Genomic DNA, 16,467 nt, shown 5'->3' with positions numbered 1-16,467 from the left:
AAAAGAAATGGGGGTGGTGGATTTGAGTTAGAATTAGATATAGTTGCGTTTTGACTAGAGAGGTGACTGGCAAGAGTTTGAATTGCTTCGGTGAAAAAGGAATTAAAGTCATTAGCAATTTGCTTGGGGGTTCTCTTTGTCTGTGCCTTGTGGGTTGGGTGTGATAGATTGACCAGGCTGAAGTAACTGATTAATGTTTGCCCAGAACTTTTGCGGGTTACTCTGGTGAGTTTGCTGAGAAAGCACTTGTCCAAATTAAAATTACTGTTCTTTCTAAGCAGTGGTGGTCATCTGGATTTTTTGTTTCATTGTTGTTTTTTTTATGTGGCTTTGACTATAAAATGTGCATGTGTTGCTACAATTTTACTGAAGACTTGAAAAAGTGTAGTGTTCTACGTGAAAGCACTTGTCCAAATTAAAATTACTGTTCTTTTTAAGCAGTGGTGGTCATCTGGATTTTTTGTTTCATTGCTGTTTTTTTTTTTGATCCATGGATGAACTTTGGACTTCTGGTATTTTCTGTTTATACATAGAGACAAAAGGGATTAGCCTATAGCACAGGTGAGAGTGAAACTCTTTTTAAGCAAAGTTTTAAATTAAACAGCTGTACTAACAAACTTAACACATAAACTGAACATTTGACCAAGACTTTCCTAAGTTCAAAGAGCTCTGGATGACATGGGTGATTTTAACTGTATATATTGCCAGAAATACATGGCCCCAGTTAACAAAAAAAGTGTAAGGCTAGAATAGATACAAAGAAATGAGGTCTGACTTTGGAAGTAATGGTTAGATAAGTTTGATACTGAATCTTACCCAAAGACTTTAGTAGTTAAAGGCACTCTATGAGCATCTGCAGGAATGCATGGATCGTGCTATCTCAAGTAAAACCAATACTCACTCCTCCAAGAAAAGGAAACCAGTCTGGTGGACCCCTGCCATAAACAAGCTATACAACAGAAGGAGGAAAATAGTACAGAAAAGAGAAAAATCCCAAGAAGGAAAGACATCCCTGATCAGTATCAGCAAGAAACTACGATCCCTCATAAAATCATCCAAGGCTAGCTTCGAAAGAAAAATTGCAAAGACTCCAAAGATAACCACAAAGCGTTCATTAGCTATGTCAAGAACCTAAGGGGAAACTCTCAGATCTGCTCTGAGTTAGTGCAGAATGGCACAAAATACACTGAACTGACTGATATTGCCAACATTCTGGCAGAAAGGTTTAGTGCAAACTTCACCCCCCCTCTCACCCCCTAAAGGGCCCATAACCATACCAGAAGAATGTAGGGCCCCATCAATCACTGACACACAGGTTAAAACAGCCTTATCCAAAGCCAAAAACACAACTTCAATGGGATTGGACGGTGTCCCAGGCTGTGTCTTACAAGAGCTCCAAAATGAATTAACCCCCCACCTTAACACACTGTTCAAACTCAGCCTCTCTACAGGCTACATACCCATAGAATGGTGCACAGCAACAGTTATCCCACTCCATAAAGGTGGAGCCACAACGGACCCTGGGGACTATCGCCCTTTAAGCCTGACTAGCCTGGTCTGTAAGGCTATGGAGCGCATCATCATGGAACTCATTAACAGAGACATTGGGAACCTCCAAACCTTGGACCCTACCCAGTTTGGCTTTCTAAAGGGCAGATCATGCCTCCTAAACCTGGCGGACTTCCTTGAAACAGTTACCAAGGCATTAGAGAAGGGAAAGGAGGTTCACACAGCCTACCTAGACCTTGCAAAGGCTTTCAACATCATTCCCCATTCTGGTATTATAGACAAGCTCACCAGCTTGAACATAACCCCCTACGTCACGAGATGGGTTGCCAACTGGCTCATGGATAGAGCCCACATGGTGAGAGTTGCAGGCTCTATGTCTGTCTCTAAACCAGTTACAAGTGGCGTCCCCCAGGGTTCAGTCCTAGGACCCCTCCTGTTCGGTATATACTTCTGAGAGGTACAGGCAAGCACAGGAGGACTATGGCTGACCAAGTTCGCAGACAACTGCAAACTAGGGGCCATAATTGATTCTCCAGCTGATACAGATACCCTCCAGAAGGGTCTCACTGAGACAGATACCTAGTGTCAAAATCATGGCCTCAAGCTAAATGCCAAAAAGTGCATAGTCATCCCCTTTGGAAAAAACAAAGTACCCGTGAACTACCACATAGGTGGCAGTCCCCTAAATACAGAAAATGTAATAAGGGATCTGGGGACCCAAGTAGATAGTAATCTCTCCTTTGACAATCATATTGCCAAGGTGGTTAGAAAATTCTTCTATGTGGCCCACCTATTCGCAAAAGGGTTCACATCTAGAACAAAAGAAGATATTGTGCCTCTCTACTCATCACTCATTAGACCCATCATAGAATACAATGCCCATTTGGGATGTACCTCACAAGACACCTGCAACAGATGGGAAAGACCACAAAAGTACCTCACCAAGAGGATTACTGGCCTCAAACAGATGCCCTATGCAGCCCGACTCAAGAAACTCCAGCTGTACTCGGTTGCATACCGCTTACTCAGAGGTGATCTCTGTCTGACATACAAGGCCATGTCCAACCCTGAATTGATGGACATGCTACACCTAAAAAAAAAAAAAAAAAAAAAAATCCCAGAGATCCACACACTCTGGAGATATGAACCTCACCACAATGATAAATAGGACATGCTGGAGGGATAGATTCCTGTCCCAGAGACTTATCATGCTTTGGAACAGGATTCCAATATACATCAGGCAAAGCCCCTCACTAAAACTATTCAAGAGAAACCTTAACGGGAGGATGGGAGACAGAAAATTTACCTCAGGGATCACTGCAGTGGCTCTGCTGGACAGAAGTGCAGGGATCTAATGGCTCTGCTGGACAGAGGCACAGGGAATTAATCTAAGGGGGTGGTGAAAGCCAACGCATTCTGGCTAGGCTTATAAATGCCCTTGGGCAGATAGCCTAGTACTTACCTATGAACCTATGGACCTATAAAATAATAAGAAACACCATATCTAAGAGCCCATAGTTAAAAATAACCTGATGGATGTAGATGCAAAAGTGAGGAAAACACAGATGAGTCTCATATGTGAACAAGGGAACTAGGACATTAAACAGAGTTCTAAGCCTCTGACTACTAAACTAAAGAAGACAGTTAGAAACAGTTATAGATCTCCAATGATAAAGGTAGTAAGATAACTAACAAAGCTGGCAAACAAAAATATCCAATATCCATGATGAAAGAAAATGATCTTCTGTATAGGATAACAAAACAAAACAAAAAACAGATATAGAGCCATTTAAGAATTCCTGAGCATTATAGAACACTTATGATGAAAGTTAGCAACTAGTTACTTTTTGGTGGTCAACAAGAAATGGATAAGATAAATATTAAGATTTTAGCTAGATTTTAATAGTCTACCGTTATAAATGCACAATCTTTGTGCAGCTTGTCTAGAATGTCAAAGGGCTGTGCACAACTCAGGGTTAATATCCTTTTGATGCCCTTACCTATAATAACAATTCCATTTAAAGGAAAATCAATGGACACTGTATGTTCAGTTATAAAACTGAGGAAAGGTCATCAGTATACTCCAATAAACACAGGCCAGTATTCATGAAAGTCTGTGTAGCCTCCATGTAGAACATACAGGGAGGCTTTTTGTGCTGCCTGTAGCACTGTATAGCGTGCACGATCCCTGTATTATTAATGAGCATTGTGCACTCTGCACAGTGTGAGCAGCTAGTTCATGTGCTGACATGAACAAGTTTTTAACTGCTTACATGGAAAACAAGTTTTTAACTGCTTACATGGAACAGGTGTCCTTGTAAGCAGTTAAGTGTGTGTGTAGATGGAAGCTATCATTGGTAAACCATTAATTGAAAGGTTTACCAATGCTAGTTATGTTTGCTGAATTACTTTTAATGTAGAAATAAGTATTATGTACTGCAGATGTACATAAATGTAATAAATGCAACTTTTTTTCCTGTTTAAATCTTAACATTTTTGCACGGTGCATCACGATAGACAGCGGTGTTAAACCTTACAAAGTGAGGATAATCCAAAAATCTATTTAAAATGGTTGTATTCTATTTTTTTCCCTTTATATGTGAAGTTTAAGCGCAGCTGAGCAGGTTGGCACACTTTTCAGCAGTCCTTAAATGTCTGTGAAGAGCTATATATAAATGTATAGCTGCAAATTTGAATGCTGATTTAGCTTAGTGGTTAGAGCTTTGGCTTTGTGCGCAGTAGCTGCATGGTTCAAATACCAAGACAACCCATTCAGCTTTTTACATCAGAAAGCATTTTTATATTAATGTCAATTTTATTTACCAATGTAGTTGCAGGGAACACATGCCAGACATCTGAAAATAGAAACTGGATGCTTTTAATGTTTCTTGAAAAGGTTAAGTTTATGCATAGCTGAACAGGTTGGCACAGTGCGGCACGGCGCTCAGCAATGCTTAAACAAAAATAAGAGGTATATACAGCAGCTTAACAGCAGATCCTCACTGGCTGAATGGTTAGGGCACTTTTACATTAGGTGCAAGGGTCGAATTCTGACCATTCAGCTTTTTACACGTGATACGGAAATGTTGTAAATTATTTTTTATTTGTTTTGTATACATTAAAATATGTTAACTGTGGTGGTCCAGCTTGTTCAAAAGCCTATTTGCAGTAGAGACCCGAGTATAAAAGCCCCAGTTATACACAAGTGTCCAATACATTAAAGTTACAGGAATAGATAACGTAGTGAAATTCATAAGTTTAGGAGATATAATAAAATAGATGCACCTAAGAATGAAATAACATTAATGAACAATAAGTTACAATACTTTTGTATATATCTAAGCAGCATTCAGCCCAGCTAAGTGGATTTGTGCACTTCTAAGCACTGCTCAGCATTTGCCCTTTAAGCATTGCTAAACTCAGCTTAGCAGGCATGTGCACCACTGAGCTGTGCTCAGCATTTTCAAAAATGGTCCATTAATGGCAAAGGTCAGGAATATGGCCTTATTTAAACCACACAGGTGAGAATACAGCCAGAAGCTGTTGTAGTTTGATCACTGCAGGAGCTATGTCTGGAGTTGGAGAGGGACTGAGCTTTTGGGTGTAGAGCTGGGGCATTTTGGAGTCCAGGGTCATGGCTGGGCTCTTTGTGCAACATCATGATGACAGACTTCTGCAGTGGCGGTACCAGAGCTCCCAATACAAATGTAAGGCCTGGGACCATCTGGCACGTGACCTCATCAGTACCACTGGAATCCCCTGAACTGGTGAGCAGGTACAACATCACTATGCCGACCTAAAGTTGAGAAAGGGGGTGCTCTTAGCTCAATGGATCCAAGATGTTCGAGACACCAATGCCCCAGTAGTTTGTAAGTATTCCACCCATAGCTGTACCAAATTCTAGCCTGAGTATCTGATACACAGATATGCATAATGGTTGTTTTCCCCTACAGCTGCATAGGTGAGAGCTAGCAATGTGGAGGCCCAATATGACAGATGGCTGAGACTGTGCCAAGAGTCTGGTGAGTACAGATCTATCTTGCAGTGGGTCCCATTCACATGGTTGACTTTTCAGAAAGTCGAATTTCATATGGCCGAGACCATATGATCGACTTTCGAAAAGCTGACCATAGGGAACTGCTATCTCTGTATAGTGGTGAATGGGGAAAAATTTCCTTCTTCCACACTGTAGTGCGATCTCGGAGTTGGTATATTTAAGTTACAGAGGGTGCGGGGTGCTGGGGGGCTTGCCCCCTGCTAACAGTTGAAAGGTAAGTGTTTGTTGTGTGTTTTTTGTTTATTTTACATGGTTGGCTTTTCAATAGTTGATCATATGGTCTCGGCCATATGAAAGTCGACTTTCTGAACAATCGACCATGTAAAGTAGACTCCTTGCAGTATATAGTGCAATAAATAAGGAGTACTTTGTTTACTCCCAGTAGCTATAGTGTGTTCTGAGTGTATTGAATGAATAAAATGTCAGACCAATATTGATCTACAGGATATGCACTACTACTGACTGTAGAATCTTAACTGTAATAAAGCACTGTGTCATGTTACTCAGATAAAGATTTATACCACAGACTGGTGTGTTTACTCTGGTATGTTGTTGAAGAAATAGAATGTGTACTGGTGCTTCACAGCAAATATGGTTTTGGCAGCATGCATTAACTGGGGTTGTTCTGATAACCAGCTGTTATGCAAAACTGTAGATTGTGGAGCTGTAAAACAAGATATAAATGAAATATGAAATATGTCCTGCACTAAGATCTGAACCTTGAATAGTAATGTGTAATGTATTGCAGTTTGTCCACTACAGCATTGCCTTGTGTTAACCTTTACATTCCAGATCTTATTATTTCAAAGGATTAATACACAGTACACTAACTATAGGTTCATAGGTTGGTACTGGGCTATCTGCCCGAAGGCATATGTTAACCCAGCCACGTTGTGCGGTATTCACCGCCCCTTTAGTAGTTCCCTAGACCCTTGTACTAGCAGCTAGTACAACATAACCAAACCAATCCACAAACTCAGAAAGAACAAAAAATGAGCAGCGGAGCACAACCCAAACACTGGTTTATTAAAGGCAATAATGTAAGCACAAAACACGCTTTCGGCGAGCCCAGTGTCTCACCTTCTTCAGACAAAAGTACAAGCCAACTAGCTACCATTTTATATAATCAGCAATCAGTTAGATTTAATTAAATAAATACTACCTATCTAATTAAGTTAAATAAATCTATGCACAACAGTTTAAAGGGCTAGCTTAATTAAAAATTAAAACCCATAAAAATATTCTATATGTGTGTATATACTTATACAAAAAACAACTAATAAACACATATAAAAATAATTGTAGCAGTATATGTGTAAATAAATAAATATATAAGTATATGGATATTAAAAACACATTAATCAATAATCTAGATGCCTTTTAAAACAACCTTATATACTAACATCTTTATAACAGCATCATACTAATTGCAAAAACGACTAAAATAGATAGCTACATAGTCCCTACTAAAACAGCATTAGTTTGTTTAATTAAAAACCTAAATCAATTAAAACAAAAACCACAACATATATTGCCATGTTCTTATATGTGTATATATATATATATATATATATATATATATATATATATATATATATATATATATATATATATACCATACCACAATTTATACACAAAAAACAACATGCTTCACACTATGCATCTACCTTTTAGTAGATAATAATTTTAAGACACAAGCGATAGATACAAATTCATTTAAGCCTGGATGAGTATATGCACATGTACGTAACTGCCAAACCAGTTCATTTATTTCTAAATGAACCTGCCAGGGGCCCCCTTTATTATCCACCAAAAGTTTTCCCAAAACTGTAAACTTAAAGGAGTGTCCAGGACAAGCATTGGTATGCCTGGCTAGGGCATTATTTAAGTCCTGCCTAGCTATAGCATAAGTGTGTTCATAAATGCGCTGTTTAAGCTTTCTTACTGTTTTCCCTATATAGAATGCAGCGCATTTTTGACATAAAGCCAAATAAACCACACCATTAGAATCACAACTGTGTTTTCCTATTATTTTATATTCTTCATTCCTAATCTTGACTTTTGGGTCAGTAAGTATGTGATGTTATGTGATCCTATCTCGCCTACATTCTGTACTGATGAGCTCGGAGCCGATCCCTCGGCTCCGACTCAGCACGCTTATGCTATAGAGCGAGGCCTCTTATTGGCTGAGCTATCTTTATCCCAGGATGCACCACCACTGATCCCCCAGATCTCATTTGCCGCTTACAAAGCTTAGACGTGGTCTCAACTTGGCTGGGCTAAGTACTATTTATTTAGGCTTTTTCCTGTCAGAAATTTGCTTGATTTAAACCCAAAAGCTGTTTTAACAGCTATTGTTGCTATATTGTTGTTGTACGAATGTGTATTAGTAGTTTTGGTAGAGGATTTCGTGTTTTTTCCTGTCAGGGAAGGTTTCCCGTTTAACTTAGAGGGGCCTTCCCCTGTTGTTTTTACTACCTTGGTTTTGTGTGTGGGTCAAGTACCCGTTTAAGTTAGAGGGTCTTGACCCTCTCTATCTATCTTCTTCTATAGAAAATTGTTTCTTACTGTATTTAAAAAAAAAAAAAAAATATATATATATTTTATTTTTTAACTTTAAAATATTAAAGTAGGGATTTTATTACTTGCTGTAACCCTTCTTTTTCGATTGTTGTAGACAACTGTGTTTGACTTGGGCTATGTCTAAAGAACACAAACCCTCTGGGTTTAAGAAATGCACAAGGTGTGGTTTCAAAATGTCCATAACGGACGACCACTCCTCGTGCGTCTATTGCTTAGGTGCCAAGCACCTACAAGAGTTGTGTAGTGTGTGCCACGCTTTCTCATCAAGAGTCCTCTAGGAGAGGAAGTACAAATTAATCCTCAAGGGGTTAATCAAGCCATCCTTCGAGGAGGCTTTATCTTCCTCTCCTTCTCCTTCCAAAAAGAAGAAAGCGTCGGCTCCGACCAGTCAGTAGGAACCGACTGCAAAAAGATCTAAGCAGACTTCTCCATCGGCTCCACGGACTTCGGAGCCGAGGGCGGAACGGTCTGCCTCAATGCCTCCAGCCTCGACCCCTCTGGTTTCGGAGCCGAGGACTGGAGCGTCGAGAGGTGGATCACCCTCATCGGCTCCACTGATATTGGAGCCGATGAGGGTTACCGGCTCAGACTCTTCCCCTTCGGAGCCGAAGTCCTTATCGGCACCGAGGGAAATTACCTTGAGATCTCCTCGGGCCGATAGTGGTAGAGTCCATTCGGAGCCGGTCCCAGAGCCCTTCGGAGCCGATGGAGAAATCGGTTCGGGCCCGATCGGTATCCTCTAGATCATCCATGATGTCTGATTCGGACATCGACAGGGTGCTCCTTAGACTCTTCCAGTCTCCGGTGTTCCAAAAGCTAGTTTTGGCTCCAGCCCATTAAACGGAGTCGATGGTCCACTCCCCTACTGTGGTTCCTCCTCCAACAGCTTCGGCACCATTGGAGCCGGCACTGATGGAACCGGTGGAGGTTTTAGGGTCGGGCCCGACCCTTGCTCCAACTCCGGCTCTTGGGTCAGAGTTCAGTACACGGACTTCCTCCTTCGGCCCTGGGGGGGAGGCTTCGGGATTGATGCTTTCGGTCCCAAGTCTCCCTCTTGGTGCGGCGGCGGGAGTGCCGTCCACTGTCGTGGCCACGGAGGTGGGACCCTCCCAGGATTCTGGTGGTCCCGCCTTCAGGGCTATGAGGAGTGCATTAGCCAAATCTTCCTTGGCTACCTCCACGGTTTCCCCAGCGCCATCCCTGCATACGGAGACTGGGTCTTTGGCAGTCCCCCTGTCCTTAGACAGCGGAGCCCCTGGGCCTCAGGTTACCCCCGCTGGGGTTTCTCCCCCTCCTGGAGGTCCTTCTGAAGCCTCTTTGGAAGAACCCCCCAGGAAGAGATCATGCAAGAGGAAGCACGTTGACTCCCCTGATGAGTCTCTGACATCAGACACTGATCACGATGATGCAGAGGGGTCCCCAAAGTCGTCCTCGGATGATGTTTCATTTGCGGACATCCTGGAAGCCCTAAAACAACGAGGCGGCTGGCAGTCCAAACCTCCCTCTGCTGATGAGTCAGTGTTCCTGAAGGCCTTCGGGGCTCAGCCCTCCACCTCCTGGGTGTCTCCGCCCTTCGATGAGCTCTTGGATTTGATCTCTCGAAGGGCGTGGGAACACCCAGACTCTGTGGAACTGGTGCCTGCTCGTCCGAATAAGTTCCTCTTGGCACCCCCTGATAAAGAATTTCTAACTAAAGGTGTGGCTGTAGATGCTTTGGTGGTGGCATCTGCTACCCAGCAAGATGTAGCAGAGGCTTCGACGTCCGTCCATCCTCCTAATAAGGTGTCTAGGAGCATGGATTGGTACGGCAAGCGCACCATCAGTTCAGCGGCCTTTACATTGAGGTCCTTGAACTACCTTACGCACTTTACCAGATTTCAGAGGGATCTGATTAAAGAGTTATCCTATACCCTCTTGGGTAACCTGCCTGAGGAGCTGGCCCAGACGGTTGGCTCTCAGCTGGCTACAATGTCGTCCATCTCGAACTCGTCCATGAGGCTCATTTCTTATGCGGCCGAAGGCGGTAGAGGCGGGTACAGGCATTGCTCTACGGAGACAAGCCTGGCTCCGCCTGTGTCATTTCGCGGAGGCCTTCAAGTCTTCCTTTGCCGACGCCCCCTTTGATGGGTCCTCCCTGTTTGGACCCAAGGTAAAGGACACACTAACCCGCTGTGAACAGGAAGGTAAGACTCTGACTGCCGTAGGGGCACGATTTTCCACTCCCTTTCGGCCTTATCCCAAGGCTAAAAGAGGAGGGAAGATGTGGTTCCATAGATCTCAGAAGTCTTACCCCTCTCAGCAGGAGGATTCCCCTTCCAGAGGCAGAGGAGGGGGAAATTCTTCTGGAAGATGCCGTCCCAGAGGCGGCAGATGCCCTCGCAACACTGGAGACCGCGAGTCCTTTCGTGGCTCTTCAGCCTTTCATAGTCCCTGAGGGATTGCACAGCTGTGCTGCTCCGGAGCCAGTCGGGGGTCGTTTCTCGAAGCACCTAAAAGCCTGGGAAGTTATCACTCAGGACCGATGGGTGCTTTGAATTATTGCCGGAGGTTACTCAATCCCATTCTCTCATCCCCCCTTTCAGTCCAAAAAAATCCCGGACCCGCCACCCAGTCAGCGGGATACTGCAGCCTCAGAAGCTTTAAAGCTGCTGCAAAAAGGAGTCATCCAACTGGTCCCCATAGACCAGATCGGATTAGGGACTTACTCAAGATTCTTTTTGGTGCCAAAAAAGACCGGGGACTTGAGGCCCATTTTGGACCTCAGCATCCTAAACCGTTCAGTCAAAAAGTCCAAGTTCCAGATGGTCACCCTACAAACCATTCTCCCATTGCTGGAGAAGGGTGTTTGGATGTGCTCCATAGATCTCAAGGACGCTTATTACCATATCATGGTACATCAAGCGTCCAGGAGACATCTGCGCTTCAGCCTAGGAGGCAGTCATTTTCAGTTCAGCTGCCCTTTGGTCTCACCACAGCCCCCAGGGTGTTCACCAAGTGCTTGGCGGTCGTGACTGCTCACCTGAGAAGTCTAGGATTCCAGGTGTTTCCGTATCTAGACGACTGGCTCCTAACTGCCACCTCCAAGCATCTACTACTGCGGAGCCTACAAGCCACTGTATCACTGGGCAACTCCCTTGGAATCACCTTCAATTGGCCAAAGTCTGTGTTGCTGCCATCTCAACGAATAAGATTCATAGGGGTAGAGATAGACTTAAACCAAATGCGGGTCTATCTACCTACAGACAGAATTCAAACCATACAGACTCAAGTTCGAGCCTTACTTCCCAGGTCCAAAGCCCCAGCCAGAATGGTCCTGCAGCTATTGGGATCTATGTCCGCCACGGTTCTTCTAGTCCCCTTGGCAAGGTTGCACATGAGAAATCTCCAGTGGCTTCTTTCAGCTCAGTGGTCCTTTCAGGAACTCCCTCTCAGTCACCTCATATGGGTCACGGAAACATGCAAACGGGACCTTCGCTGGTGGCTAGTGCCCTCCAATCTGGATCAGGGACGACCCTTTGTTCTACCTCCTCCGGCGGCCACTTTGACCACGGACGCCTCCCAGATGGGGTGGGGGGGGCATTCCCTGGGCAGATCAGTCCAAGGCAAATGGCACCCGGAAGAGACTTTACTTCATATCAACATCTTAGAAATGAGGGCAGTACTTCTGTCTCTTCAAGCCCTTCACGATTATCTCCCTCAGGGCGTAATTGCTGTTCACTCAGACAACATGTCAGTTGTCTGGTACCTGAACACAAACAGGGAGGGACCAGATCCTTCCCTCTTTGCAGAGAAGCCATGAGAGTTTGGGAATGGGCAGTCTCGACCAAACGCTTTCTAGTGGCTACTCACATACCGGGCAAGTCCAATGTGATAGCCGACAGATTGAGCAGAACCATCCTCTCTCCCCATGAATGGTCTCTGAATATGACAGTGGCAAGTCAGATTTTCAATGAATGGGGAGTTCCGTGTTGCGACCTATTCGCGACTGCTCTGAATGTGAAATGCAAAGAATTCTCCCTAACCCCGACTCCGGGGAAGAGCTCCATGGACGCACTAGTCTGTCCTTGGCCCACCGGCTTGCTTTATGCCTTCCCTCCAGTTCCTCTCCTTCCCAGGGTGATTCAAAAGGCATCTCTCTTGGGGAGCAAAACGATCTTAATTGCTCCTTACTGGCCCCGTCAAGTATGGTTTCCCTATCTTCGGAAATATGCTCTGGAAGGTCCATGGTTCCTGGATCAGATCCCAGACCTACTGGTTCATCAGTCGGGACTATTCCACCAGTCCCTACACACCTTAAAATTGACGGCTTGGCTCCTCCTCTTCCGACTATAGTCAGGAGTCATACATTGGATCCAGATGTTGTACACATATTGTCTTCGGCTCATAAATCTGCTACAAAGAAACTGTATTCTAGCAAATGGAAAAGATTTGCTATTTGGGCTCAACTCTGGGGCCTGGACCCCATGTCTATTCCCGTGGCAGAAGTACTAAATTTTTTAACTTCTCTTTTCAATCAAGGCTCTTCAGTTTCTACCATCAAGGTACAATTGGCAGCAATTTCTAATTTTCACCAATCAATAGACCCACCTTTAATGAGCAACAGATTGTGTAAGACCTTCTTGAAAGGTGCTGCTCTATTAAGACCTCCGATTTCTCATCCTGCACCTCCATGGGATCTCGATATAGTGTTACGTGCCTTGACTTCTTTCCCCTTTGAACCGGCAGCTACATGTGATCTAAAGTTTCCATCATGGAAGACAGCTTTTCTGGTGGCTATTACTTCTGCCAGAAGAGTTTCAGAGCTTCAAGCTTTGTCAGTAAAACCCCCGTACTTAGTTTTTCACAAGGACAGAGTATCCCTCAGGCCAAATCCTTCCTTTGTCCCTAAAGTTTGTTCTAATTTCTGCTTACAACAATCGTTAGAGCTTCCAGTTTTTTTCCCAAAATACTTTAACAAAGCGGAGTTCATATTCCACACACTAGATGTCCACAGGCAGTTACGTTTTTATTTAGACAGGACCAAACAATCAAGGAAAACAGATCAGTTGTTTGTATCCTTTGCAGACAATAAATTGGGCAAAGCTGTCACAAAGGTCACTATTGCCAAATGGATCAGGGACTGTATTACTCAAGCTTATTTTTATTCTAACAAAGAGCTTACTACCTCAGTCAAAGCTCATTCTACAAGGGCTATGGCTACTTCTATAGCATTTCATTCTAAGCTTGCTATTAGTGACATTTGTGCTGCGGCTACATGGTCTTCCCCGCACACCTTTATTTCCCACTACAAATTGGACGTGGCATCTAGAGGACGAGCTTCATTTGGTTCCACAGTGCTCGGGAGTGTTTTCCAATGAGCCACCCGGGATTTAGGTGCTAGGGACGCTGTCCCATCAGTACAGAATGTTGGCAAGGTAGGATCACATAACATCTTTTAGTTATGTACTCACCATAACTTTAGATGTTTGGGATCCATCTCACCTACATTCCTAATAACCCACCCTCCTTCCCCCTTCCTTGGAGATCAGAGGATATCAGAAGGTCCGAATCCTGTTGTTTCATCTTGAAACATCTAACAATGTTATATAAACAAGTTGTGCATGTGTGCATGAATGCGGACAAACAAGATCTGGGGGATCAGTGATGGTGCATCCTGGGATAAAGATAGCTCAGCCAATAAGAGGCCTCGCTCTATAGCATAAGCATGCCGAGTCGGAGCCGAGGGATCGGCTCCGAGCCCATCAATACAGAATGTAGGCGAGATGGATCCCAAACATCTAAAGTTATGGTGAGTACATAACTAAAAGTTTACATTGGTTACAAGCCCCACACTTGATCATTCCTGAAAGCCGTTGACTTGAAGGTTGTGGTTTAAGCTCTAGCAAGGATTTTAAATTCTGCCCTCTTCTAAAAGTTAATTTAGGGACCTCCCCTAACTTATGGGACAGGTAACTATCTTCAGTAATCAAGGCCCAGTATTTATTAAGCACCTTCCGAATTTCAAAATGATCCACTGAGAAGGTACAAAAAAATCTCATTCTAGAGGCAGACTCGTTGCTATTTTCAGCCCCTGGTCTAGGTGGAATGATGGGAGCAGTTTCCAAAATGTTGACATCAAAAGAAAGAATAGGTTTGTAAAAACCTGATCTCCTTTTGTTTACTACCTCCGTTCTAATGTCAACAAGCAGAGAAACCGGATAGCCTCTATTAGCAAACATTTGGCTCAAATGTTCACATTCCAACAAAAAATCTTCAAATTCAGAAATCATTCTGGCCGCTCTTACCATCTGGCCTTTAACTATTGCTTTCTTCTGGTAACTAGGATGAGAACTCGTAAAATGCAGAAACGCATTGGAATAAGTAGGCTTTCGATAAATAAGACTCTTGTATCTTAAATTTATCTCATTAGCAGCTAGTACCCTTGGCCCCTATCTAGTAATGCTGTTGGTGTGATCCCCAGTGTGAACTTTCTGTTACCCATCCACTCATCAAGGTTCCTCTTGAAGAGTGATAGTGAGGGGCTCTGTCTTATGTAGATCAGGACCCTGTTCCATAGTAAGGGAAGTCTCTGCAAAGGGAATCTATCCCTCCAGCATGTTCTATTCATTGTTGTGTTAAGGTTTATATCCCTAGAGTGTGTAGCTCGAGTAGATTTGGTTTTGCTAAGATGGAGCATGTTCAACAATTCTGGGTTGGACATGGCTCTGTACGTTAGACATAGATCGCCTCTGAGAAAGCAGTAGGCAACAGAGAACAGTCTTAGCTTTTTCAATCGTGCTGCATAGGGCAACTGTTTGAGGGCAGTAATCCTCTTGGTTAGGTACCTCTGTGGTCTCTCCAGCTGCTGGAGATGTCTAGCCAGGTACATTCCAATTGGTGCATTGTACTCAATAATGAGTCTGTCATGCATGAAGTTCAGGCATGTATGTTCAACTGTCACCACAGTCTTTTGTGACACTACACTTAGATTACAAAGTTAGACTGTCTACCCAAGAGAGTATTAGGCAGAAATCAGTCAAGCAAGAGACAGTGGTTCACCAGTAGCTCATTGTGATGAGAAATAGCTTTGTTGTTCATTACTGCACACCTAAACTATGGTTTAAATCCAGGGAGTGGTACTAAGATGTGTGAATATTTACACTCAAGTAATCTTGAATATTTGTAGAAGCAGTCAGGTAGTGTTAACAGATATGTTCGCCACAGGTCTTACAGATAAAGACATGTTTGTAGTAGCTGTATGAAGGGTATACTAATAAACCATGTACAACTGTTCCAGTGTCCAAGCTCATGCCTGAAAATGACAGCAGGATAGGTACATACACCATGTACTCTTCCCGACACATATCTCTCAGGTGTTACACTGTCATGGCTAGTGGTCACTGCTGTCAATAATCTTGGACACAGATATGATTCCAGGTAAAGTATGCCAGTAGCACACTCACACATCAGTGCAGGGTACACCTTCTTCATTACATATGTAACCCTGACATGTAGGAGTCCCCTCTAGTCATATACCCAGAGTTATCACACTTTTCCCCATACCATTCCAGGTTGACAGTTTCACAGTTATGTATGTGCAACAGAAGCTATGGGCCATAGGTAGACATAAAGTGAGGGCAGACCTGTACAGTATTGAGCAGTACTTTTGTGAAAAAAATAGAAGCCTATACAGTTGTTAATGGACTTTTTTCTCTCCCCCTACCCCTTACGTGCATCAATAATTATTATTCATTTACTATGGGTCTGTTGTTCTATAAACCTAATGTTGGGACGTTCTCTATTATTGTTCATATATTTAATTGGTTGCATATTAATATACCTTGTTCAAATGCCACTGTTGGTGGCTTGTTGCCATAAATGTAATTGGCATGCTGTTACAATGCTGACTGTTATTCCATTTATGCATGTGTTCTGTTTGCTATGCAATTGTTTCACTTCTATTGTTCTGGGTTAATTGGAACACCCATGCATGCTGTTATAATTCATTTTGAAATGTTTTGATCATGACTAACCAATACATTTTAAAAAACCTCAACACCATATCACATTTGGGAAGGCAGATCCCAGTGGATCCACCTGTCCCTCCTCACCTGGCCTCAGCAGCAGGCCACAGCACATCTTGGATCCAACCCGGAACTGCCTCCTCCGCTGGTCCTGCACCACCTTTGGGTGGAACTGCCTTAGGGGACAGGGCCCATCCCAACCCTGGGGGCGGGCATGGAGAAGAACCTATCACCTGCAAAAAGTTCTGAGGTATGGTGCACAGGGTCATCCAGACAGAGCTGGATTGATGCCTGAGCCAGACTGAGGGCAGACTG

The sequence above is a fragment of the Protopterus annectens genome, chromosome 7.part0 (genome assembly GCF_019279795.1).
Source record: "Protopterus annectens isolate FY-2018-M chromosome 7.part0, PAN1.0, whole genome shotgun sequence".
Lineage (NCBI taxonomy): Eukaryota > Metazoa > Chordata > Ceratodontiformes > Protopteridae > Protopterus > Protopterus annectens.
This window is presented reverse-complemented; position numbering follows the sequence as displayed.